Source organism: Oryctolagus cuniculus, chromosome 11 (assembly GCF_964237555.1).
Source record: "Oryctolagus cuniculus chromosome 11, mOryCun1.1, whole genome shotgun sequence".
NCBI classification, from domain to species: Eukaryota; Metazoa; Chordata; class Mammalia; order Lagomorpha; family Leporidae; genus Oryctolagus; species Oryctolagus cuniculus.
Window position 1 is genome coordinate 36,311,623 of NC_091442.1, and position 27,418 is coordinate 36,339,040.

General features: G+C 39.0%; 1 long non-coding RNA gene across 2 annotated transcripts in view; it reads left to right on the forward strand.

Annotated features, from left to right (window-relative positions):
* The first annotated feature begins 4,852 nt into the window (after positions 1-4,852).
* LOC108176706 (uncharacterized) overlaps positions 4,853-27,418 on the forward strand; it is a 31,318-nt gene continuing 8,752 nt past the window's right edge. The window contains exons 1-3 of one of the 2 annotated variants that reach the window (XR_011379757.1): positions 4,853-6,735; positions 7,822-7,914; positions 25,938-26,065. This is a non-coding gene — a long non-coding RNA (uncharacterized lncRNA). The remainder of the gene's footprint in view (positions 6,736-7,821; positions 7,915-25,937; positions 26,066-27,418) is intronic. The other variant, XR_011379758.1, reaches the window with a different exon arrangement.

The following is a 27,418-nucleotide window of genomic DNA, read 5'->3' on the forward strand; positions in this document are numbered from 1 at the left end:
AAGAAAATGTGGTTTATATACATGATGAAATATTATTAACACATAAAAAAGATTAAAATGTGTATATTTTCAACAAAATGGGTAGGACTATAGACCGTTGTGAAAAATGAGGCTGGCACTGTGGCGTAGTAGGTTAAGTCTCCACCTCTGTTGTCAGTATCCTTTGTTGGTACCGGTTTGAGCCCTGGTTGCTCTACTTCTGACCCAGCTCCCTGCTAATGGCCTGGGAAAGCAGTGGAGGATGGTCAAGTGCTCGGGTCCCTGTACCCACTTGGGAGACCTAAAGGAAGCTACTGGCTCCTGGCTTTGGATCAGCAGCTCTGGCCATTGTGGCCATTTGCAGAGTGACCCAGCAGGTGAAAAACTTCTCTCTCCCTCTCTGTCTGTAACTCTGCTTCTCAAATAAATAAATTAATCTTTAAAACAAAGAAAAATGAAATAAATTTGACCCAAAAGGACAAATATACATTTTCTCTTATAGGTGGAAGTTAATATATACAGAGTAGAAAAATTAAAAAAAAATGCTGATTCTATGAGTTTTGGGTATATAAAATTTGCTATGTATATGTTAACATATCTGAAAAATATGAGTGCTTCTACACAGAATTTGAAGTATTTAAAATCTAGAGTTGAAGTTTGTAAGAAGTTTTAATTCTCTGGAATTAAATTCTTAGGATTTTAATGTTTTTTTTTAAACTTGTCTCTGTGTTATATTATTTGCTCATGTATTTCATTTCTTTTTAAAAGGTATGAACAAACCCAAAAGAAGAAGAAGAAGGGACTCATAAGCATTCTTCCTGGGATGGGGATTTTATTAGCCTTAGGGATGGAAATGCAGTCAAGAGCCACAGGCAGTGAGGGTGGTGGTAGTTAAAAACCATCCTCTCAGTGAGAATAGGTGTTCTAGACATTCTGTGCAGCAACATTTCTCTAGGGTATGGCCTAGGAGGATTAGCTGAGGCTGTTCGTCTCCTGCTGTAGAATGCAGAGATCTTGTTCTAGAGTTGGTTATAGACTTAGCACAGTGCAAATAAAAGCAAAACTGGGACTGTATGACAGGAGGCACATTTAAATACTTGCCTCTTATGCTGGTTGCCAGATTCCTCTGCAGCAGCAAGTAGTAATAAAAATGTTCTTTTACCAGTTGAAGAGTCAACCGCGTATGTAGGAAAATTGTCCTGGAAAAAAAGAAGAGGTTTTGCAAACTGTTTTTCATCTCAGTAAAACACAATTGAGCATTTCCCGAGTTTGTGTTTGGTTCTTTTGTTCTGTGGGTAACTTGAGAATGACAAATCTGATAGGTTTATGCCTTCTAACCATGAACCTAAACATTAAGTTCATGAATGAAAGGGAAAAATGGGAACATTTCCATAATGCATCTTCAGTCTTCAATCTACCAGAAATCCAAGTATATAAATATAAAGGGCACTTTAAAAAGTTTATGGAAAAATGAAATTCAAAGATAAGATTAATTTGATGCAAATTTTTAAAATGTATGCATAACATAGTATGTTTCTTTAGTGAGCAATATTAATTATTCTATATGAGTATTTGAAGTTTACACAGCTTACATCATCATTTTTATTCCACTTTTAACATGTAAATTGTCTTAATGGTTAAAGTATGAGTATTTCTATGTGTAAAATTTCTTTGCCTACTTTGGGAAAATACAAATACGCATGGCTTTCAAAATTTGTAGCAAAATAAACGTATCTTTTAATTCTCTTATCCATGGATGCTTTGAAGTTTCCTCTTAAGTGTTTGTCATGAATTTATCCTTTACTAAATTTGGTCACAGGTGATCCAGGAATCCAATTGGATTATCTGATATTTTTAGGTAAAACAAAGGATATTAATCTATGGTAATAAACATCAAGAAGTGGTTGGCTATCCACCACCAGACATCATTTTTAAGATTGCCAGTAATGTTAAGAAATAAAAATCTTGTAATTTTTCCATAGCATTCATTTTATATGAGCTGTTTGAAGAATCTCTATTAGATATCAATATGCTGTCATAAATACTGTCTTGGGATTAATCAAACAATAATACAGCCTAAGAGATTTTTTTTATTTGAAAAAGACAGAGTTACAGAGAGAGGTAGAGCCAAAAAGAGAGAGCTCTTCCATCTGCTGGTTCACTCCCCAAATGACTGCAAGGGCCAGAGCTGAGCTGATCCAAAGCCAAGAGCCAGAGGTTTTTTCTGGGTCTCCCACAGGGGTGCAGGGGCCCAAGGACTTCTACTGCTTTCCCAGGCCATAGCAGAGAGCTGGATCAGAAGTGGAGCAGCCAGGACTCGAACTGATGTCCATATGGGATGCCGGCACCATATGCCAGGCCTTCAACCCCCTGCGCTATTTCTTTAATTAGGAGCCCAAGTCCTCTGATAAAGTATATATATATATATATATATATTATTTGACAGGTACAGATATACATAGTGAGAGAGACAGAGAGAAAGGTCTTCCTTCCATTGGTTCACCCCCCAAATGGTTGCTATGGCCAGCGCTGCGCTGACCTGGAGCCTCTTCCTGGTCTCCTATGCAGGTGCAGGGGCCCAAGCACCTGAACCATCCTCCTCTGCTCTCCCGGGCCACAGTAGAGAGCTGGACTGGAAGAGGAGCAACAAGGATTAGAACCCGGCGCCCATATGGGATGCCGGCGCCTCAGGCGGAGGATTAACCAAGTGAGCCACAGCGCTGGCCCCGATAAAGCATATTGCAGACTTCCTACTAAATCTACATCTGCTCCCCTGCTCTGGTGGAACCTACCATGGTGGTACATGTATAGCAGATGGGACTCAGTTCAACAGAACAGAGGAATATGCAGTATTTATATTTATTGAACATCTCCTAAATGCAAGTAATTTAAATATGTTGCTTCAATTTCTCACAAGACTGTGATTATAATACTGATTTTACGGAAGAGGACAATTATTTTTCATTTGATTCCAGCCAAAGGTAAAATAGAGAATAGCCTTGTCTATAAAAACAATCATATAATCTGCTGTTTCCCCAGCTCCTGATGTCATTTTATGGCAAGTAGCTTGCACAAAGGTCACCTTCAGGCAAAGAGCTTTTTTTCAAAAGGCACTTTTTCCTCATCCAGGTAAACCTTGGAGACTAGAAGAAATCTAGATTCTGCTAATCTTCTGAGTGTGGAAAATAAAGCAACAACCCAAAGAACTGAGCCATTCAATTTGTCTTCCAAATCAACTTCTGCTTGCTGAGGCTTGAAAGGAACTTTGCTTATTTTTTCACATCATTGAATGAAGCTGTTTGGTAAGATGTGTTTATTAGACTTACATAAGAGCTCCTGCCCAAAGAATTCAAACCCCAGTGCCGGGGAACAATCTTTACGATCTCTGGCTCTACCATTTTAACAGCATAGCGAAAGGGCTTATCAACATGTCTAATTTTTAATTCTACAGAGAAGGCAGCAGAATGAAAACAGGATTTTCAAATCAGGTAGCCATTTCTTTTTTCAAATCACCGTTCTGTCTATGTCAAAGTTGATTTTCAGAAAGACCCCTATTCTGATACAAATAAGTAGTGAGCATGAATCAAATATGCATTAACTCATTAATGAGGGAACTAGCAAGGTGGTAAAGCTGAATCAAAGACAATTTGAAAGTTAGTGCATATAGGCGCTGGAAGAACACTGCAAAAAAATTACAAATTAGATGCAATACTGGCTAATGCATTACAAGTTAGAATATGGAAACCTTTGTTGGACGTCATTTTTTTTTCTGCCCAAATTATTTACATCCTTGTCAGACAAAAATGCTATGGGTTAATATAAGCAACTTGAAGATTGGACCCGAGTGGGCATTTGGCCTCGTGATTAAGAATGCTGGTGAAGATCTCCATGTCCCAGATCGGAGTGTCTGGATTTGATACCAGACTCTGGTTTTTGATTTCAGCTTCCTGCTATTGTAGACCCTGGGAGGCAGGTGCTGATGGCTCTACCCACATGGGAGACATGGCTTGTATTCCCCATTCCATTCATTAGTACTGGCCTGCCCCAAGAACCTTGCAGGCATCTGGGAGAATGAACTAGTAAATGGGAGCTCTCTCTCTCTTTTTCTTTAAAAAAAAAAAAAAGATTCTGCCCCTATCAGTAGAAAATAGCAATTCAAAAATAGGAGGACAAACCTTTTCTGTAAAGAGCTAGATAGTAGAGATCTAAGGCTTTGTCAGTCATATGGTTTCTGTGGCAACCACTCAACTCTCCCCTTGTAGCACAAAGCAACCATATATAATACAGCCAAGAATGACTACAAGTGTATTCCAATAAAGTTTTATTTACAAAACATGCTGGGACCAGCTTTGGTTGATGTTCTATAGCTTGCCAATCCCTGCCTTAGATAATTAAATAATCCTGGGTGGGCCTGTTAGATCATTGGGTCTTCTAAAGGACACAATAGCTGTTTTCAATATCCTCCTTTGGAATATTTTTTTCTTAGACCATGTATAGTCCATAAGACATTATCCAAGGTACTCATATCTCCTCACTTTTTATTTCCTCAATTGCTGAATTGGAAGAGTTTTTGAAATTCTTAAGTTATTATATGCATACCATGGCTTAGTACTCAAAATATATTTATTCCTTACATCTTAATTTCATTCTTATTCTCAGTCAAAAATGTAGAAGATGATCTCACACTATCTCACAAAATCTGTTCATGAAAATAAGGGTCCCTACTTAAGCTGGAAGAAGAGACCAGCTGGTTTAACAGGAGGCTCAGGGAATAAAGAGCAACTGACTCACTTTTTTTTCTCTTAACCTCACACAAATCCTGCCTGTGATGTTCAATTTGGTGTGTGTGTGGGGGGGGGGCTTTTTTGGTGCAGACAAGACAAACATGCAGTCAGCAATGGCTTTGTCTTATCTTCCAAATATGACTAAATGTATAAGTACAGCTTTGAACACTGAAGAAGCTCAGTGTGATTCCAACAGGTCACCAAGTCCACCAGTCCTCTTTATTTCCACAACTCTTTGTGCAGGACAATAGTTCCACCAGAAAAGCAATGCCCTACATGGAGTTTTTTGGAATCAGACTGAGACCTGGAAAACCGTGCATAGAAGGATTAGTACAAGGTGCTGTTGGGAGATACACCTGGAGGGAAGGAAGGAAGGAGCACTGGGCAGAGGGAAGCTGACTCTCCAGCCATTACAAGAGAGGGCTCATCTGACTCCGTCGGGGCAGTCTGGGGCTAGAATGGCCTTCTGACTCATCCCATTTGCGACAACAGGGCCAGGCCCCTGTGCCCCTGCGTTAGTCATTCGTGGTCGTGAACACCCCTAGGAGAGGATGTAATCTTGGGAGAGGCAGTTCCTATCTGCTAAGGGAAATTCCAGTGAGGAAGGAAGCTGTGAGCCATCCGTCTCCATTGTTCCCAGCACCTGGGGAATGGGTGCTTTTCGTTTCTGAAGAGGATCCAATCTATCTGGTCAGTGTGAACAGGGTTTCACATTTGCTGTACTGTGATTCAACCAGGAAGCTAAAAAGAGAATACACTTATCTTCAACAATTACTGATGTTGATTACTGCTTTATCTGATCATGCTCATGCCAGGGTCTATTATCTGAGTCTTAGTGGCATAAAACAATAAATAGTTATTATCGCACAGCTTCCATTAGTCAGCAATCCAGACACAGCTCAATCTGAGTGCTTGTGATTCAGGATCTTCCGTGATACTTCAGTCAATGTTTTGACCAGGGCTGTTGCAGAATCCACTGGAGGATTATCTACTTATAGGCACTTACATGAATACTGGGAAGAGGCCTCAGTGCCTCATTGGCTACTGTTGGTGGAAGCAGTTGCTTGCTACATGAATCTATCCATTGCTATGTGGATATATCCACTTTGCTATCCCCAGAGCTTGGATCTGAGGGGCAGAAGAAGGGAGAATGGGGAAGAGAGGGAGAAATCAAAACAGAAGCCAGAGAATTTTTATTGCCTAAACACATGAGTGATGTCTTATTACTTCTGCTGTATTCTACACATCTGAACTGAGCTAATAGGTCTAGCTCATACTCTACGTGACAAGATTTGATGCCAGTAGTTGAGGATCTCACATGCTGCCCTCTTCATAGGGAATTAAAAATATTTTAAAGGGACTTTTGACTATCTCAAAACACAATTACTCAAATATACCTATAGGAATTTAATGAAAACCCCTGTCAAACATACTGGACTAATATTAGAATTATATCCAACTTGTAGGCATTCACTGACTTAAAAACAGATGGTCACTCATCTGAGATTAGCACAGGAACTGAAATCAAGTGTTGAGAAATTTGACATTGCTTGACATGTGTGGGGAGCAACCGAGACTAGGCTAAATTACTGGAACTGCTAAGACTAATTCTATGCATCTGATCTCCCACCATATGGCGCTGAGAGGGAATAAACCACTTCCACACAGTTGCTTCACCAATTCGACTAACAAGCTGCAGGAGCTGATCCTGCCCCTGATTGGAGGAGAGCAGTGTGCTCAGCCTGTGGGGAGAGAACGCCAGCAGAGTTGGGATTGGTGGAAGAGGACTATAAAGGAGGAGAGAGACAACATGCAAGAGGAACATCTGAGCAACCCCTGAGAGAGCCGGCTGGCGGTGTGCTGCCCCTCCGCGGAGGCGGGGGGTGGGGGCAGCGAACCCGGGAAGGGCCGGGGAAAGAGAACAGCCCAGGGCTCGGTGTCGTTCCTCTGCGAGTGGGGGAGCGACAGACATGTAAGTGTTTGATCAATGGATTTATATAGGCATAGAACACAAATATTGATCCATAAGGGATTTAGGAGGAAAATTTCCCTTTACCACAGAATCTGAGAAGCTCTGTTAGGATGATTTAACCCTCTTGCCAGATATGTCACTCCTGATCAGAGAAGTAGGCTTAGAATATCAAAGAGAACTAGACTTCTGTCTGATATTTCCTAACAAGATTTGGAAGTCATCTAACTCACTTGGATTTGATTCCCAGTCTGCAAGGTAGTACATGAGTTAGAAGGTTCAATTGCAGCTGGCATTTAGCCAAGCAGTTGAGACACTAGTTAAGCTGTCCACATCCCACCTGGGTCTTATATCTGACTCCAGCTCCTGAATACAGCTTCCTATTATTGCTGACCCTGGAGTGAAGGTCTCCTACACTGAACATCTGGACTAGGTTCTCTGCTCTAGGCTTCAGCCTGATCCAGTCACAGCTGTTGTAGGCATCTGAGGAATGAACCAGCAGATGGGAGCATTTCTCTTTCTCTCTATCTGCCTCTCCTCTCTCTCTCTTTCTCTCTCTCTGCCTCTCCTCTTTCTCTTTCTCTCTATCTGCCTCTCCTCTCTCTCTCTCTCTCTCTCTCTCTCTGTGTGTGTAACTCTGACTTTCAAATAAAAATAAATAAATCTTTTAAAAAAAGAATCTCATTCTATTATTAAATAGCCTAACGTACTGGTAAATTTTTTTCCTTTTATTTCTGCCCCTAGAGTCCATGCGAGTTCATATACTTCTATGAAGTCTCTCTCCCTTGTCTCAGCCCCTTAAATGGCTCTGGAAACAATTCAGTAGAGTCTATACTGAACAACAGAGCCGATAGAATCAGTGATCTTTACAACAATAACATTAATAGCTCTTTTCTTTTCTCTCAGAAACAGTTTTAAGGAAAGGACTATATCCTTTAAAATACTTTATTTAAAAATATTTCTACATTTTGTAATGCTTCATAAATTTTTAAATTAGCTGTCTTAGGAAACTTCAGAATTGATTAAATTATATTTGGTGGTGGTACAAGAGCTCGTTTTTCATTTTGCACCTATTCTTCCCTCTCACAGGAAATGAAGATTCCTCTGGGAAGTACAATGAACTAATCTGGTACTGTACGCTGTAGGTTTCATATAAAATACTGTCATTTGCATTTGATCCAAGTAAGTTTGCAGAATTCCCTATTGTTTCTGTGCTATTGACTTTATAGTATATAAAATATAGTACATTTCCTAAACATGTCCTAGCAAAGATTCCCAAATAGTTGATACAAATAATATGCTCTGGTTCAGTGTACTTAGATGTACACTTTTAAGCTTAGCACAGATTCGTTCATAGTAAGTACCAGTAGCATAATCTTGGGAAGTTTTAAAGTAATAATTATAATAACAATTGCTTTGACCATCCATTGATAACTTAGTAGATACCTAGTTCCGGCCAGGAACTTCCTGTCTATGATTTAATCCTGAAAAATAAATTAATATCTCTGAAGTGGGTACTGATATCCTCATTTTGCAGAGAAGGGACTTGAGGCTTTAAAAGATAAATTAATTTGGCCAAGATGAGGTAATTAACTAATTGCTGGAGATAATATTTTAATCCCATCATGGTTGACTCTAGGAAGGAGTCCTATTTTGAGCTTTAGCTATGCCCACCCTGGAGTTCAGGCCTGCTGGTCAAGTCTGCAGGAGCATCCAGAGACGACCCAAGAAGTTTGGTGCAAGAACAGGAGGCCGGTGTCAGGTGTCAGGATTTTAGACAACTACCTGTCAAAACAGGAACTCTCATCCATTCTCTTAAAACCTGTGTAACAATATTATGCAAAAGTTATCATTTACCCAAGGCATTGAGAACATGCAGGAGTCTGTGCAACAAGCTAGTAGAGTACTTTCTCTATGTGAGATACAATTAAAGCATTAAAGCATGCCACTGATTTAACTTTGAGATGAGCTCAGGGAGAACAGCATGTGGGGAAGAGAAGAAATCAGAGAAACTTCAGCACATCAGCATGCTGGCCTTGATGGGCTGTGAGCTGGAATCTCAAGGAAACAGGGAGCAATAATGCGGATTATTATGCAGCAGCAGAAAATATTAACCTCTACTCGCTGCTGTCAATGTTTGTGAAATTCCTTCTGAAGACCCCCAGAAATATTTGTGTGGAACTTGGAGAAGTTGGTAAAAGTTAAATAAGTGTACATTTTGTTAGTATCTAGAATCTTACTCATAGAATAATGGATTCCATGTATATTAATGCCTTCTGAGTTTGTATTAGATTTTATTTTTATAAACTATATTTTGGTTCTCATTGAATAACATTGGCTGCATTAGTCATGCAAGACTTTACTTGTATGATTAGACATGAAGTTGGTTATGGCTGTTTCAACTTAATAGAAATGATTACCTGACCTCTGAGGTAGACATTTACATTGGCATCTCTTAAATAAACGCAGTTGATTTTAGTCAGTTGTTCCAGTTTGTGAAGGGCGTTTTGACTCATTAGTCTATCAGAAAATATCTCAACTTTCTTTCTTGGCTTTTCTAATTTACAAATATGATGGATACACTCATTAAACTTTATATTCTTTATTGATATAAAGAATAAAGCCTCAGCTTGAAGCCAAATCTAGTCAAGCCCAGACAACATCAGCTAAACTCCAACCACCCATAGATTAGTGAGCAAGAAAAATAAATATTTTTCTCACACATAGACAAATTTCAATAGCAAAGATCAATGTCAGAGACCTGTCACAGCCTTAGGAAGTTTCACTCTGTTGTCCTTGAGTCGCTTACCAGTAAACTGTGATTGTTCAACCCATAGTTCGTGTAACTGTAGTATCACCTGACTCAGATTTCGCTAAATCTCTCATAAGTATATTGTGCATAGCTTTTTCAAATGCTTTGCAGAAACTGAGGTGCATTGTCTTTAGACAGAGAGGTATTTTCTCTAATAACTTCATTTTCATTTGTTTGAAATGACTCATTTTTCAGCCCAATTTCAATAGTAGCATGCATAGTGTTTATAGTTCCAATTTCAAAATAAAATATTGAATTTTTCTTTGGTAGCATGCATACAGTTTTTATGGAAGACACACATTAGAAATAGTGGGGGTAACACACTTAAGGAATTTTCAGTCTAAACGAGAAATTGGCAAGGCATGGAAAAGAAAGAAATCCCATAATTTCCAGCAAAATGGATGGAACTAGAGAACATCATGTTGAGGAAAGAAAGACAAATACAGAGGAAGACAAATACTGCATCACGTAATTCTGATTTATAAAGGCCGGGAGAAGTGAGGGGTCAGATGGAGTTTGGACAACATCTACCTAATCAAATTTAGATTAAAGGAATAAATTTCTAGTGTACACAGCACAGTGGGGTGACTACAGTTTACAACAACCTAGTAGATAGTATATGAACAAAGCTTCCAATCATAAAGGAATGTCAAAAAAAGGGAAAATGTTAATTATCCTGTTTTGATCACTGCACATTACAAATGTGTTGAAATATCACACTATAATTCATAAATATGCATAAATATTATTACATTTTTAACGATAAATCAGCAAGGGCAAAAATGCATAGAACATCAGACTGAAGGCCTTAGACCCTGTGCTTTGAAAGTTAAGATTATAAATGGACTCTTTTCTGCATAAATCGTCAGAGGCAGATTTCTCAGAGCTATAGCTAAACTATGTGTGTTAGTTTGAGTTCCTTCAGAAGTAGCCTCTGAATAAAGGACTCAGTTTTAAGTAGTTTATGTGAGAGGTGTAGGAAGCCAGAAGAGCAGTAGAGAAGTGAGATGGGGGAAGAATGAATCACCAAGGATAGATATTAAGAAGATGGGCAACTTATATCCGTCTGGAAAGCCCCATGAAGCAGCGTTTAGAAAGCATGTAAGACTGATTCTCTCCAAAGGATGAGGAAACTGAAGTTTTTATTCATTATTCTTGACATTCATAGGTTGAGGTTTCTCCTGGGGAACATATTTTAATCCTGTGGCACTTTCTGCCTGCCTGTGCAATGTCAGAATCAGCTTTGTTGGACAGAGAAAGCTCTCTGGCAAAGAGCGGCAAGAGCTGACAGATGTTGAGCCAGTGAGTGCGCAGTGGAGAGAATACAGCAGACCTCTACACACAGTGTGTGAGATTAGGTGCATGTCTGTGTGTGTATGCACACACAAATGAAGACATACAAGGAGGGAGAACACCTTCCAAGCTGGGAGAATGACAATTTATCAAGAGCAAAGAGTACATGAAGAAATCCAAGAGAAATTAGGTGTCAAGGATGCATTAAAATCTACAGTTCTAGTTAGTGAAATTAATCTTACAGTTCCCTATTCTTACAATGGGAATGGGTATTACAGACCTCGTGGAAGTAAAATGCTGGCTGTTTCTAATTAAAATGAAACCACGAAGTTAGAACTGATGAATCATGCCAGATTTTCTCATCTATACCATAATCCTTTCTAGAATTCTGTCAAGGTGGCAAGTGAACAATGCTAAGCTCATTGGCAGATATTTTGTTTTTTCTTGAACTCATCTGGAAAGACAAAAGTATGCCAGGTAGATAAGGCAACCTCATATCCACTTAAATATGGATTTTTAATGCCCTGTGGAACTCACACCTGCTTTCACTTAAGCCCCAGTCTAGTGTTAAAAATATAGAGCCTAGATCCAGCAAGCCATTTGCTATTTCATAACAATTGACAAGCATGACCCTCCTAAGACACTAAATCAGGGTTATAAGTTCTTTCCTGGAAAATACAAATTTTATTTTCTTAGCAAGTGAAACTCCATATGAGGGTACCTTTACATGAGGAAAAATGAAATTAAAAGATAAGTTTATTTTGGGGCAAAAGTTTTGAAATCCATGCCTACCTATTTTACTAATACTCATTTTCTATAAATCCTTGAAGACTCTTGCATAGATTTCAAGTAGTTTCTACCAAAACAAGCCTATCTTTTAATTCAGTTTTCCATGAACCTTTGTCATACCCTCATATCTTTCTGTAGGTACTTCCAAAAGATTTTTCAAAACTAGATTGCCTGCAGATGAGAGCCAGGATTTATAATCTCTTGATAAAACATAGATTTTAATTACATGAATGTTACTCTTGCAGGACTTTCATATTAAGCTTTTGGTTTAAAACGATGCAAAATGCATAGAAAATTGAGTGGTTCTTTGAGAGAATTGGATGTTGGAATGCAAGAAGATCAGAGTGCTGCTGGGATTCAGGGAGATGTTCAGTGGGAACGGATAAAAGTGATAATTCACCTACTGGCAATTTTAGAAGGTCTGCCATCATCTTTAGAAAAGAATATGATTTCTCTCATCCACAGGATGACACTGATAGAGTTGATTCTTCTCGCAGAAGCCATGTTTTCTCCTTCTACACACTACATTCAACTTGTCCTTGGCTCTTCTGAGATAACTCATCCCCGACATCATCTCTCCTCAAAGGGATTTCCAGCTCACCCAATATGGGCAGTAGGCTGGTTTTTCTTTTCTTCTTTTTATGTTTGATGGCTCAGATGGAGATCTCATTTTGTTACAATTATTACCCACCTCAAGCCCATCAAGGTAACCCTTTTAGCAGCTACCTATATTCTATTTTAATGAAGAATTCTGGCCTTAAAATAGGTTTTTCCTTTTAAAATAAAATAAAGGGATTATATAATATTAAATATATATTTAAAATATATTTATTTAAATATATTAAATATTTATAAGTAAATATGTTTATATTAAATTCAAAATATGGCATATTATTCTAGGATTATTATCTTTGTTGTTTTAACATTTGTAAGCATACTCAGCTTATGAAATTATTGTGTGTTAATTATGAGATGATTGGTCAAGGTATACTCACAAGCCCCAAATCTCAGAGACTTTACATGAAGTTGATCTCTTACACAGAGTCTGTTGCTGTTCTAGTGGCTTTTTCAGGAATCCCCTTTCCATGTGGTGATTTCAGATTTTCTACTACTTGCTTATACATTGTGGCAATGGCATCTGAAACATGTGCCTCTCCAGGGTCACCATGAAGAGAGCTGGGAAATACACTAGAGAGTCTTGCCTCAGTCCTCAAGTAACGTACATCCCAGACTCAATAGTCACATGGCCAAGCACAAGTCACATGGCCTTCTGCAAATGTAAACAGACTGGGTAATGTAATTTAACTATGTCCAGGAAGGCAAAACCAAGATACAAGGTAGTTTTTGCCAAAAATCTCTGTAAAAGACAATGAAGACAATGATGATAATTGGTGAATATTTTTTCTTACTGCAAAAAGTTGAAACTCTCTGTGAGCATTCCACATATTTGGGGAAAATTTATTGATGAAATTTAGGAACTATTGCACTAACTCGTTCTATGAAACCTGAACGTCATAGCCTAGAATTCCTGGTTCTTTATGCGCTAACCCTGCCAACATCTCCAAGCTTATCTGTTGATAACCTTGACATGAGTCATACCTTTCTGTTTATTTCATTGCAGTTCATGACCATGTGTCCTTTTGCCTGAAATTGTTTAAGCCTTGCCCTAAGTTTTTAAAGACTCTTACTTAGCATCACTCAATTGGTAGTGCACTCTTCAATACCTCCAAAAGCAATCCATGCACCACTTCCAACCATTTTTTGCAGACATTCGTGAATCCTCCAGTTGACCATGTGTTCTTTTGAGTAGAGAAATCTTTTTCTTCTCCTTAATTCTAGAATTCTGGTAAGGAGGACCTACGTACTTAGTAAACACAGAAGGAAAGATTGGTTCCATTGATTAAAACTCTCTTTGTTCCTATTTTTTTTAACTTTTTATTTAATGAATATAAATTTCCGAAGTATAGCTTATGGATTACAATGGCTTCCCCCCCACCACAACTTCCTTCCCACCCGCAACCCTCCCCTTTCTCTCTCCCTCCCCCCTTCCATTCACATCAAGATTCATTTTCAATTCTCTTTATATACAGAAGATCAGTTTAGCATATATTAAGTAAAGATTTCAACAGTTTGCACCCACATGGAAACATAAAGTGAAAAATACTGTTTGAGTACTAGTTATAGCATTAAATCACAATGTACAGCAGATTAAGGACAGAGATCCTACATGAGGAGTAACTGCACAGTGACTCCTGTTGTTGACTTAACAAATTGACACTCTTGTTTATGGCATCAGTAATCACCCTAGGCTCTTGTCATGAGTTGCCAAGGCTATGGAAGCCTTTTGAGTTCACTGACTCTGATCATATTTAGACAAGGTCATAGTCAAAGTGGAAGTTCTCTCCTCCCTTCAGAGAAAGGTACCTCCTTCTTTGATGACCTGTTCTTTCCACTGGGATCTCACTCACGGAGATCTTGCATTTAGTTTTTTTTTTTTTTTTTTTTTTTTGCCAGAGTGTTTTGGCTTTCCATGCCTGTAATACTCTCATGGGCTTTTCAGCCAGATCCACGTGCCTTAAGGGCTAATTCTGAGGCCAGAGTGCTGTTTAGGACATCTGCCATTCTATGGGCAAATTCTAAAGGGGCAAATACCGTATGTTCTCCCTGATCGGTGACAACTAATTGAGCACCAAAAAGGAAACCTGTTAAAGTGAAATGAACACTATGAGAAATGGCGACTTGATCAGCCCTTGCCCTGACTGTTGATGAACTACTTAATACATTATCCCTCTTAGTATTTTTTTGTTTATTTGTTCTACTTATTACTTTTGGTTGAATACTGTAATCAATACATAGTTATTCTTAAATGTTGAAACTAACTGAAAAGTGATCGCTGTTAAATATAAGAGTGGGAATAAGAGAGGGAACAGATGTGCAATTCGGGACATGCTCAAGCTGACTTACCTCAAATGGTAGAGTTAGAAACATACCAGGGGATTCCAATTCAATCCCATCAAGGTGGCATGTACCAATGCCATCTCACTAGTCCAGGTGATTAATTTCTGTTCACAATTGATCATAATGATAGGACTAAGAGCCAAAGGGAGCACATAAACAAGACTAGTGTCTGCAGATACTAGCTGATAGAATAAAAAGGGAGAGAATGATCCAACATGGGAAGCGAGATACACAGCTGACCCATAGAATGGCAGATGTCCTAAACAGCACTCTGGCCTCAGAATCAGCCCTTAAGGCATGCAGATCTTTGTTCCTATTTTAAATTAGATTTTTGAAAGGATCTCAAAGAAGGTTTTAACCTTACTAAGGCTACTGCTCTTTGGCTTGAGTAATCTTTAGAAATCTTTGATACACAGCTTTTATCTTAGTACCTCTTCACTACTGTTGTAACCCATTTGATTGCTAAAGCTCAGCCACTTAGCGTGAAGCCATACTTCTCTCACTGCAAAAGGATTTAGGAGAATAGTCCAATTTGCTCTTGATGGTCGTGTTTGTGCTTATCCTATGGTGTTTCACTGGAAAGGCTAATGGGGTTCTTATTTTGTCTAAACATAAAAAGCAATGGTTTTGGCATGATCAAGTAGCAGTTTTCAGCTTACTGTCTATGCAGTGAGAAGACAAGCTACATGAGGCTAAGAACCATGCTTGTGACATTTTACAAATGTTCACCAAGAATAATCACAGAGATGGAGGAGAGTGAAGAGCAATTGAAGTGTGGGGCTTTTTCTTGTAGCAGTTAAGAACCCTGTGTCCCATATTGAGTACCCATGTTTGATTCCTAGTTCCAGCTCCTGACTTCAGTTGTTTACTAATGCAGTTCCTGGGAGGCAGTGGTGAGGGCTTCAGTAATTGGTTTCTGCAACCCACATAGCAAACTTAGATGGGCTTGGGCATTGGCCTGTCCCCAGGTGTTGCAGGCATATGGGAAATGATCGATAGATGGCCTTCCCTCCTCTCCTCTCCCCTCCCCTCCTCTCCCCTCCCCTCCCCTCCCCTTACTCTCTCTCCCTCTCAAATTAATTTTTTTTGAAAAATGAAAGTGAGAAGGAAAACTCCTTTGAGAAACATTCATAGAACTCCATTCACCTATATTGCATACCTACTCCCTGCTAAACTACAACATGAACACTGTGGGATCTTCCCTCTCTGAACTCACAATCAAAGAAAGAGCTGTAGACACAAACAATAGGCACAGAGCAGCTTAATGAATGAAGCTAGAAAACAAGTGGCCCTCTAAGGAATGTGTGAACACACACAAAATCACTGACTCACCCTATCATGTTCTATAACAGTTACTGGAAAGTTTCTTTTCAAGACAATTTCGATAATGTCAAGTACCAAGCAAGACAACTTGAGATTTTTGGCATGATTTGTATTATTGGTTTCTTGGGCCTGGGACAGAATTGAAAAAGCAATGTCTATAAACAGAATGAATAATACATAACCATAATATGTTCTCTGTTTATTTTTACATCAGATGTTTGGAATGTTGGCAGTATTAAGAAACTCATTTAATTTTGATTCCCTTTTGAACCTGTAATGTTATAATACAAACCCCCTAAATGAATCATATTCCTAGTGTTAAAAATTGGATGCTGGTGCCATAAACATATCAAGGTTGTGTTTTTGACAAGTGCCTTTTAATTAACAGAATCTTTGAAGCTTGTTGGCAATTGTTTTGTTCTGTGAAAAGTCCGATAATGATAATACTGGAAATGTAACCATTTGAAACTGGCCACCTAGAGTAGTTCTTAAAGCTTTTCATCTTCAGATTGATTTGCACATCTCAAACAATTATGGAGGTTGGAAGATATTATTATACCCATTTTGCAGATGAGGAAATTGAAACTGGGAGCCTTGGAGACTTGCCTAAGCAGGTGAAAATGACTCCTACACCAAAGACTCTTGAAGACGCCCCCACTCACTAGTAATTTTAGTGGTTCATTTCCCTTAACATAGACTTTCTTAACTTTGGCACTATTGACTAATTGAAATAAGATAATTCTTTTGTTGTGAGGGTCTTTCCTGTGCATTGTAGGACATTTAGTAACATCCTTGGTCTCTACCCACCAGGTGACTGCATCCTTTTTTTAATTTAATAAATGTAAATTTACAAAGTACAACTTTTGCATTGTTGTGGCTTTTTCCCCTATAACCTCCTTCCCACCCACAGCCATCCCATCTCCCACTCCCTCTCCCATCCCACTCTTCATCAAGATTCATTTTCAATTATCTTTATATACAGAAGATCAACTTAGTATATACTAAGCAAAGATTTCAACAGGCTGTACCCACACAACCACACAAGATATATAGAGTACTGTTCGGCTAGTAGTTTTACCATTAATTCTCATAGTAAAACACATTAAGGACAGAGATCCTACGTGGGGAGCAGGTGCACAGTGACTCCCGTTGTTGATTTAAAATTGACACTCTTGTTTATGACGTCAGTAACCACCCGAGGCTCTTGTCATGAGCTGTCAAGGCTATGGAAGCCTCTTGAGTTCACCAACTCTGAACTTATTTAGTCAAGGCCATATCACAGTGGAAGTTCCTTCCTCCCTTCAGAGAAAGGTGCCTCCTTCTTTGATGGCCCGTTCTTTCTGCTGGGATCTCATTCACCGAGATCTTTCATTCAGGTTGTTTTTGCCACAGTGTCTTGGCTTTCCATGCCTGCGAGACTCTCATGGGCCTTATAGCCAGATCCTAATTACCCAAGGGTTGATCCTGAGGCTGCAGTGCAGTTTAGGGCATTTGCCATTCTATGAGTCTGCTGTGTATCCTGCTTGCCCCGCAGGATCATTCTCTCCCTTTTAATTCTATCCTTCATTATTTGCAGACACTGGTCTTAATTGTAAAATCTCTTTGACACTTACCCTATCTTTTTGATCAATTAAGTACTTAAACTGATCACTTTAACAAGTGAGATGACATTGGTACACGCCTCCTTGATAAGATTGAATTGGGATCCCCTGGCACATTTCTAACTCTACCATTGGAGGTAAGTCTGAGTGAGCATGTGTCAAACTGTACATCTCCTCCCTCTCTTATTCCCACTCTTATATTTAACAGAGATCACTTTTCAGTTAATTTTAAATGCCTAAGAATAATTGTGTATTAATTACGGAGTTCAGCCAATGGTATTAACTAGAACAAAAAACCAAAAAAATACTAAAAGGAATAAAATAGTAAGTTGTTCCTCAGCAGTCAGGACAAGGGCTGATCAAGTCACCAATTCTCATAGTGTCCATTTCACTTCAGCAGGTTTCCTTTTTGGTGCTCAGTTGTCATAAATCAGGGAGAACATATGATATTTGTCCCTTTTGGACGGCTTATTTCACTCAGCATGATATTTTCCACATTTCTCCATTTTGTTGCAAATGACCAGATTTCATTGTTTTTACTTCTGTATAATATTCTATAGAGTACATATCCCATAATTTCTTTATCCAGTGAGTGCATCCTTAACAACTAAAAATGTCTCCAGACATTGCCCAATAGCACCTGAAGGACAAAGGCACCCCCGGTTGAGAACCACTACCATAAAAGAATTAGGCTCCATGGCAAATGGATTCTGCTCTTGATGTGGCTTACTCTGTACTGACTCCATGCTAACAGGGAGCTCAGTTTCTTTGGCAAATTGTGACATGATAAAGTGAATTTGCCTTTCACGATAGTCTGATGACAGGATCAACTAGAAGTTTCCATTTTAGTGATTGTACAATGAGAGGACAGCTGTATGAAGACAGGGGCAGTATCTGTTTCCCTCGATAAATTTTTGTTCAGTGAACAAAAAGTGGGTGGCTGATGCCATACATAGACCTAACACAGTACAAACTTTATATACATTATGTAATTTCATTCTCCAATCATCTGTTTATTAAGTATATATCCTTTAAGATATCTATCTATCTATCTATCTTGAAAGGCAGAGTTAGAGAGAGAGAGAGAGAGGTCTTCTATCCTTTGGTTCACTCCCCAGATGGCTGTAGTGACTGGAGCTGCACCTATCCGAAGCCAGGAGCCAGGAGCTTCTTCCAGGTCCCCTGAATGGGTGCTGGGTCTCAAGGAATTGGGCCATCTTCTACTGCTTTCCCAGGCCAAAGCAGAGAGCTAGATTGGAAGTGGAGTAACCAGGACTCGAACCTGCGCCCATATGGGATGGCGGCACTGCAGGAGGTGACTTTACCAGCTACTCCACAGCACCGGCCCCCTGTTTATTAACTATAAAGGAACATTTCTAAAATGCAGAGCATAGAAGATTTTTAGTGCTGTGAGACTACTTTGTATAGTAACCTCAGGGAGGATATCTTATTCGTGGATGAATGTCACAATACAAACTATGCATTACTCTTATGGGGTTGCTGATCATGGAAGTAGTTGTCCATGTGTGGAGGCAGGGAGCATCTTTATATATTTCTCTAGGTTTTGCTGTAAGCCTAAAACCACTTCAAAAATGAGGTCTTAAAATATAAATTTTCTGGGGCTGACGCTGTGGCATAGAGTGTAAAACCACCACCTGCAGTTCTGACATCCCATATGGGCACTGGTTCGAGACCTGGCTGCTCTCTTCTCTGTATAACTCTGACTTTCAAATAAATAAATAAATATTTTAAAAAATATTTAAAAAGCATTACCATACTACCCTGTTATCAATCTTCCAATAGCTAGACAATGCTAGGCTGGCAATCTCAAGCTAATTTATTTTCCTAAATCGGAAGTCTGTCCTCCCTTGGGTTAATCTATTTAACACTTTGTCTACCTGGTATACCTGGACTGGTGTTGGACTTAGGGAAAGTTGAAGACTAGTCTTAAAAAGAGAAAACAAAGTGTACTTATGAGTCTGTGAGTGTTGGAATTGCTTGTGTCATGCACATACCCTCCTGGAGTTGCCAATGAAGAGTTACTGGGATGCCAGCTTCCAGAATGTCCATGGATATGACTTAGTGTTTCCAAGAGACCATTTTCTTTCTATGCTAGACTGGAGCTTCAGTTCCAGGGATTAAACATGATGAATAATCCATTGCTAGAAGTCAACCTGGAGTCAGATGGCAAAGGGGAATCATGGCTTGTGGATGCCCAGCTCAGCTTCAAAACAGAGCATGGCAAGACAGATTTCCGGCTGAGAGACTGTTGCCTATTTTGCAGTTTCTTATACATTCTTCTGGAGTATGTGAGTATTTTCTTGTTTATTTAAAGTTTATTTTTGTTAGCTTTTATTAGTTTGAGAGCCAGAAACAGAGAGAGAGAGAGAAAGAGAGAGAGAGAGAGAGGTGTGTTCCCATCTGCTAGTTCACTCTCCAAATGCTCACCATGGCTCCAGGGCCATGGTGGAACCCAGGAGCTGAGAACTCAATCAAGGTCTCCTGCGTGGGTAGCAGTAACTCAGTCACAGTCATTGCCACAGCCTCACAGGATTTGCATTAGCAGAAAGTACAATCTGGAGAGGAATGGAGATTTGCTCCTTGCTTTTTTGTGTTAGTTTGGAAATCTTTCTATATTTTTGACATATTTTATGTACTCCATTTATATAATTTTTGACACATTCAATTGACTTCCTTTCTTTGTTGAGTTTATTTACTATAAGAATAATCAGCTCTGTAATGCTGGCATCCCATATGGGCGCCAGTTTGAGTCTCAGCTGTTCATCTTCCAATCCAGCTTCCTGCTAATGTGCCTGGGAAAGTAGCGGAGGATGGTCCAAGTCTTTGGGTCTCCATGTAGGGGACCCAAAAAAAGCTCATGACTCCTGGCTGATGGCTTTGGATTGACTCAGCTCTTGCTGTTGTGGCCATTTGGGGAGTGAACCAGCAGATGGAAGACCTCTTTCTCTCTGTCTCTACCACTCACTGTAACTTTGTCTTTCAAATAAATAAAATTAATCTTTTAAAAGAAGTGAAAGTATATCTAAGAAAAATTTAGAGTAGTTTGGTGGAACTAAAGGTAGTGATTTAAATTCTCCTAGATACTTTTAAATGAACCTTCAAATAGATTATAGTACTTTTTTACCCATAATGTTTAAATTTATATTTTCCCAAGGCCACAAGATTGTATATATTTAAAAATAGACTAAAAAAGTTTTCTCTATCTTTACTCATTTCTTATTTTATTGTATATTTTAAAATTACTTATAAAGTTCAACATTATTTAATTTATTATATTTTGTGTTTATCTATTTAAGTACTTGCATTTTCTACTGACAGGATGATTTTCTTATTAATTTATAATACTTTCTTACATACTGAGGGAATTAGCCTTCTGTAATATGCATTAAGATTCATGTTCTTTACTTTTCTTTTGACTTTGTTCCTCAGATATAGAAATTTCTTTTATGTAAAATTTATATAAATTGCCACCATATATTACAAGTGACCAATGCTGTCTCTTACAACTTTATTTTAATTTATTTATTTTTATTTATTTGACAGATAGAGTTAGACAGTGAGAGACAGACAGAGAGAAAGGTCTTCCTTCTGTCGGTTCACCCCCCAAATGGCCGCCACTGCTGGAAATGTGCCAATCCAAAGCCAGGAGCAGGTGCTTCTTCCTGGTCTCCCATGGGGTGCAGGGCCCAAGCACCTGGGCCATCCTCCACTGCCTTCCCAGGCCACAGCAGAGAGCTGGACTGGAAGAGGAGCAGCTGGGACAAGAACTTGGGGCCCATATGGGATTCTGGCGCCGCAGGCGGAGGATTAACCAAGTGAGCCACAGCGCCGGCCTCTTACAACTTTATTTTAAATATGTTAAAAATGAACTTAACATGCAATTATGTTATGATGAAAAATAAGGAAGAGATTCAAATTTAACAGTTTCCCTAGTCCTTCATATTAAATAATACTTTATTGATGTCAAAAGCTGGCTTTCACATGTATTCAATTCCCATGGGCAAGTTGCATAATTTTGAACACTATTATGTTCTATTGATCAGAACATGCTAGAATGCCAGAATGTCATCTTTAAAAAAATGAGTTAGTTGTTGGGGCTGTTCATTTCCATTGATTTGAGTCCAAAAGCAAATGGGAGGTTTTAGGACATAAGTAGAGTCTTCTCTGATAAATTTTTCAGATGTGATCTTTTTGATTGTAACCTCTATAGAAATTTATTAATTTTTCTTGGGTGTCTTTCACTTCCCGCTTAGTAGTTTTCTCTTTGTTTATAACATCATCTCTGTCTAGCTGAGATATTGGATGGTTTGTACTCTCATTTGTCTCCTTAATTTTTTTTCCTTAGTCTTTGAAATACTGTTCCTTACAGGGTGCTGTTCAAAACAGCAGTGAACATTTCAGACTGTCTTTGCAGTAATATTGTAGAGGACAAAGATCAGACCCATTTTTTACAAGTAATAGAATTCAGATGCATCAAGGGGTGTGTTGAAATAACCAGGGGGTATGGCTAGAGAATGATTGACATGGGGCCAGGTGAGAGGAAGTGTCAGTCAACGGCTGTCTGAGGAAGGCGCACCTGAGGTCTGAGGACTATGGAGAGAGTGGTCATGTTCCTGTTCTTCAGCAGGATGTCCAGGGCTGTGTTTACCACACACTGAGGCTTGGCAGATAGTCATTGAATGGCTGAATCAATCAGTAATGGCCAGAGGTTCTGGCCTTGGACGTGGGAAGCACTTTAGTTTATGCTGTCTTTAAACTTCTATTAGGAGGAACTGTTTAGACAAGTTAACTGGTAGACTTTTACTTTGGGGAAGAAAGAGATTTTCCTTCAGTTTTTATTCATTACTTATTGCAAAAGTGATTTTGCAATGACTGATTTCAACATTTCTCCCTGGGCTTTTAAACCACCCTGGCCCTCAGCAAGCCCCAGCATGTTTCCAAAATCAGGGTTTTCCCTTCAAGTCCGACCTCCCAAACTGCCATGAGAGAGCTTTGCAAATCCACACCTGTGTGGGGCATAGACTAGAAGCAAGGAAGAAGTGGAAACAGCCTAGCGGACCCAGGGGTTGTGTTTTCAGAATTTAGCCTCTCCCCAAACAATTCCTATGCATCAAAAAGCTCATGTTCAGACATGATCTCCAAGCATAGATTTGCAATGGATTCTACATGAGCTCCGTCTTGTGCTTCTTCAAAATTATTCCCACTGTGTAATCTTCCAAGAAAAGAAATTCAAACTTCTGTAAGAAACTTCTTTTTCTTCCTTTTAATTGGTTGCTTAAGTAACAAAATATAAAATAAAAAAACCCAGATTAGATAAAATGGTGAATGTTTCAGCCCTCTGCTAGTTTTAATGACTTTTTTTCCTTTAGCTTGTTTTTAAGATTGAAGGCTGTTAAGGTTTTTTTTCTTTTTTTACAATTGCTTCTTTTTATGATTATTGATCTCTTTTAGCATTATAATTTTAAATACTTGATAAATTTCCTTCTTTGATCTGGCCTACTTGTCACTCAGCAGTCTTTAAAACTCTGGGGCCTTTCTTTCATTCTTGACATTTGCTATTGTCCGCCAGTCTGAATACTTCGCCCGCTATTCTCAAAAGCGTCCCAGAAACACTAAGAGAGTATGCTGCAGTATCAAGTGCCATGGCTTCAGGCTCTGCCGCAGCTGCCCACTTTCTAAAAGCTCCCTTTATTCCTCGCAACTGCACTTATCCAATTCAGACTAACAAATGTCAGCTCTTTTCCCTCTGCCTTTCATGCAAACCACACACACGCGCACACACACAAACCCTTGAAAGTGTAATAAATCCCTCCCTCTGCACAGTGTACATTAATACACCTTGTAATTGCCTTTCCTTGTTGGTTTTAGTCCTTTACCCAATTTTTTTTTCATTCCTTTTGTACTCTGGCTTCCTCAGCTTTAGTATTCCCAGCTTTGAAATCCAAGTTGTAAATGCAGAAAACATGTCTACCCATTTAGGACAAACTGAATAACTTCAATTGTAGAGGTTATAGCACTGTGTCTGGTGGTACTGCTCGTTAAAAGCACTTATCTGTTGGTTTATGAGAAAGTAGCTGTTCTTATATTCAACACTAATCATCTATGAGTTTCAGAGCAGGCTTCAGTGCTTGGTGGAAGTAAGCAGTATAATAGTATGCCATAGTGTATGTGTGTAGGAGTGTGTGTGTGTATTTATACACACACACAAATATATATAATATAGTATATGTATAGTACTACAAGTTTCCTTCACAAAATTCATCGAAAATGGAATTCAAAGAGGAGTTTATTTTGGTGCAAAAAATTAAAATCCATGCACACAAGCAGTCTTCAAAAATTTAAAGTTTGTAGACTCAAAAGGCTTCCACAGCCTTGGCAGCTCATGTCATGTCTACTCCTCTTGCCAGGTTTTTTTTTTTAAAGATTTATTTATTATGTGAATGGCAGAATTACAGAGAGGCAGAGGCAGAGAGAGAGCTCTTCCAACTGCCAGTTCATTTCACAAATGGCTGCAATGGCCAGAGCTAGGCCAATGCAAAGCCAGGAGCCAGGAGCCAGGAGCTTCATCTGGGTCTCCCATATTGGGGCAGGGACTTGGGGCCATCCTCCACTGCTTTCTCAGGCATATTAGCAGGGAGCTGGATCAGAAGTGGAGCAGCCGAGACTCAAACCAGCACCCATGTGGGATGCTGGCACTGCAGGCGGCAGCTTTACCCACTAGCCGCAGCACCAGCCTCTCCTCTTGCCAGTTTTGAATAACATTTATTAGGAATAGCCATATTTTTGCTGTATAGAATTAACACTGGATGCGTGTGTCCTTGGAGAAGATCATTTAAAACAAATGTATAGATTATTCTGTCTCTGCTGAGTCAAGTATATGATCTAAAAGAGTTCTTTACTTCACTGCAGGCTATTTAGCAGGAATCAAGACTTTCCTTACAAGGAAACTGGAGTTTTTCTGTTGCTATAGACATTGTCCTATAAAATAGTTCAAATTACCACAGAAATCTTACAGAGTGATAGGCACCAACACTCCCTTAGGAATATAAATGGATCTTTTCTCCAGATCTCAAGGATTTTAGGAGCCAGATGGGACTTCAGAGACATGTTTGGAAGGGAATCCGTTAAGGTCCTTTTTGAGCCAATATTCCATGAGCCAATCCTTTGCTGCTCAAAGAATACTCCACAAACATGGATCATTGACATCACTGGATCCACAAGAGAGCTGGTTAGAGATGCTGCATCTCTGGCCATACCCCACCTGCTGCATCAGGACTTGCATTGTAACCAGGTCTCAAAGTGATTCAGGTGCACAGGAGAGTTGAGACGCCTTGATCCACCCTAATTCCTTCATTTTTCTCAACAGTAAGCCAATGCTCAAAAAAAAAAAAAAAATGAAATTAGCTTGCCCAAAGTCACTAGTTGAATTTGTACTTAGGAGAATTAGCACCATACTACATAAATTAAGCTTTCCATTCTGAATAAAACTTTCTTTTATTCAAGCATCTAATTCCTTCATTGAAATTCTGGGTTGGGCCAATGCCCAGCCTGGGCCAGCCATCTCCATACAACTGCAGGACTTTCTTCACTGGTGATGATCTATGTGTGCTTGGTAAATTAGGCTCCTGTGCTATTTAATGCCTGAAATGGGGACAGTGGACTTGGAGAGCTGGAAGCTAGCAGCTGGGGAAGAATGAGGTCTCTGTCTCTAGGACATGTTAACCACTCAACTTTAACATGGAACAAGAAGGAAGCTCTGCGGCTTTTGTTTGGATAATCTCACATGCTGCAAGTATCTCAGGCCTTGTTCTGGGAAAGTAAGTTGCATCTGTCATAGTTTCCAAAAAAGTAGCACTAGAAAAACCCCTAGGTTGTTGACTATAAGCTGGAAAAAAGTGCAAGAAAATTGTTGCAGTCATGTATAAGGCTAACAGCTTTTTTGAAAACGTACAAAGAAACTGGTAACTTGCTGTTCTTCAGCAAATGTCATGTCCTTGTTCTTGTGTTTGTTCTGAGGATTTTCTTCATAAAAAAATGAGTGGTTTGCTATGACTTCTGACTCACCTGGCTGGGAATGAATAAAGCATCAAACTGTGTTACTTTAAAAAATATATTGCAAAATATTTCAGAGAGAATCATAAGCGAGACCTGGCTCGTCCCCATGTGGTTGTGTTGATAAGTGGTCCCTGTTTCCCCAGCTGTTCATTGCTGCCTATTTCCATGTATCTCTGCAATATGATTTTGCAAAACCTCCTATCAGGAGTTGAAGTCTACTTCTATAGCTGTTGGAGAATTTTATCTTTTACTGGGTAAATATAAAGGCAGTATTGGAAGGCATATTGGAAGGCATATTATGCCAGTTCAAAACACAGGTTCAAAAGGTTTTATATACTCCCCTTCTCTTTCAGACAACCTATGACACATGAATGAGCCTACACTAGCCTGCTGGATACTGAGAGGCCCCAGGCATTGGAGGGAAGCCCTGAACCATTCTCCCTGTCCCAGCTGAAACTAGCACAAGTCAGCCTTCCAGCAGGTACACACCTTAACTGTAGGCTTGACAGTAAGCCCAGTCAAGATCAACCAATCCCAGTCCATTTTGTACAGTCCACTTGCAGGCATGCGAAAATATGTAGTAAATGATGGTAAAGAAATGCAGTTGGTGGGCAATTTGTTACAATATTGTCATGACAATAGATAATTGCTGTACCAATGTTATATTTTTAACACTTTCAATGTTACTTAACATTTCTAAAGGGAAAATAATTTCTTGGGCCATGATTAGATTAAAGTTTGGGGGATCAGAGTCTATTAGTCTTCCATAGCCTTGGAAACTCATGACTGGAGCATAGGGAGATTACTGATGCCATAGACAGGAGTGTCAATTGGTAAAGTCAACAAGAGGAGTCACTGTGCACTTACTCCTCATGTAGGATCTCTGTCCTTTTTGTTTCTATGGGGGTGCAAACTGTTGAAATCTTTACTTAATGCATACTAAACTGATCCTCTGTAAAAGAAAAAAAAAAGAAATTATCAATTCCCAACTTGACTCTCACTGGGATTAAACATGACAATAGGTCTGATCTGATTTCATCATCATTTAAAAAAAATCATCTATTATTTTTCACTTTATGTTTCTGTGTGGGAGCAAACTGTTGAAATCCTTACTTAATGTATACTAAGCTGATCTTCTGTATATTAAGATAATCGAAAATGAATCTTGATGTGAATGGAAGGGGAGAGGGAGTGGGAAAGGGGAGGGTTGTCGGTGGGAGGGACGGTATGGGGGGGAAGCCATTGTAATCCATAAGTCGTACTTTGGAAATTTATATTCATTAAATAAAAGTTAAAAAAAAGAATATTATAATTAGTCCTCAACTATAAACAGAACTTATAACTAAAGAAATGGAGGCCTAGAAAGGAGAAATAAATAACCTTGTTTCATCCAGTTTAGAGTAGAATAGGACATAGTCTCTTGTCTCCAAAGTCTTTGAAAGTCTCAGCCTGCTCTTTATGCATATACTCTTGAGTTTTGCTTGTCTGCCAAACAGCAAGCCTTTGAAAACACAGCTTCAGAAAACAAGAGATTACAGTTACAGAGACTACTGCTTTGACCATATGATTAATTGGTTTCTAAAGGTCCTCTCAAATCTTTGTTAGAAGTAATCCTTACTTTGCCATTTGGGTTTTTTGAAAAGATTAGTGGGTAGTTTTTATCATCACCACAGGACTGCATACTTGATCAGCCCTATGTCTACTTGTAATCTAGCAGAGAATTTTTTGTGTTATAATAAAATACACTTGAACATGATATATTTTCTACTCAACACATATTAGTGAATTTCTTCACCAGTATGAATTTACTTCCCTGGCAATCTAGGATTCAGAT